Source organism: Apostichopus japonicus, chromosome 16, assembly GCF_037975245.1.
Source record: "Apostichopus japonicus isolate 1M-3 chromosome 16, ASM3797524v1, whole genome shotgun sequence".
NCBI classification, from domain to species: Eukaryota; Metazoa; Echinodermata; class Holothuroidea; order Aspidochirotida; family Stichopodidae; genus Apostichopus; species Apostichopus japonicus.
Genome location: NC_092576.1, coordinates 11,300,554 through 11,301,473, shown reverse-complemented (window position 1 = coordinate 11,301,473; position 920 = coordinate 11,300,554).

The window sequence follows — 920 nt, the reverse complement described above, 5'->3', positions numbered from 1 at the left end:
GTTTCGTACTGTGTAGGGTTCTGTCATATCATACCATACCGTACCGTATCATACCGTACCGTACCGTATCGCGTTGTATCGTGTTCTGCAATACTGTACCGTGTCGAATCGTGTTCTGTCATATCGTATCGTACTGTGTAGGGTTCTGTCATATCATATCATACCGTACCGTGCCGTACCGTTACAAACCGTGTTGAATCGTGTCTTGTCGTATCGTATAATATCGTAAAGCCAGATATATATATATATATATATATATATATATATATATATATATATATATATATATATATAGTTGGAAAATCCAGAACAGTGAAAAAACTTCCAGCCTCCACCGGGATTTGAACCCGGGCCTCCCGCTTTATATGCTGTATTCCACTTAGGGTGTCTGCATATAAAGCGGGAGGCCCAGGTTCGTATCCCGGTGGCGGCTGGAAGTTTTTTTCACTGTTCTGGATTATCCAACTCACTACAATTTAATTATATATTTATATATATATATATATATATATATATATATATATATATATATATATATATATATATATATATGTACTTTACTTGATAAAAAAAAACAGCCTGGAGAAAATAATGCATAGCAAGTGGTTTGACAGATATATATATATATATATATATATATATATATATTAAATTAATAAAGATTAACATACAAAAGAAATATACATATTAACAGGGTTGTCTACGTGGTGTTTCAGTTAACTTGTTTGTTTTTCAATAATAAGAAATATCGCATAGGCGTAGAACTAGAAAGGAAGATGTTTCTCTTCACATCACTTTTCTTTATACACGCTACGCGATTCGTGGGGAGGGGGTGGGGGGTTCTCTTGTCCAAAACATTAACCTGATGCATGTGCAGGAAGATGTATTGAGATTTCCGTAATTTATAATTGATAATAATC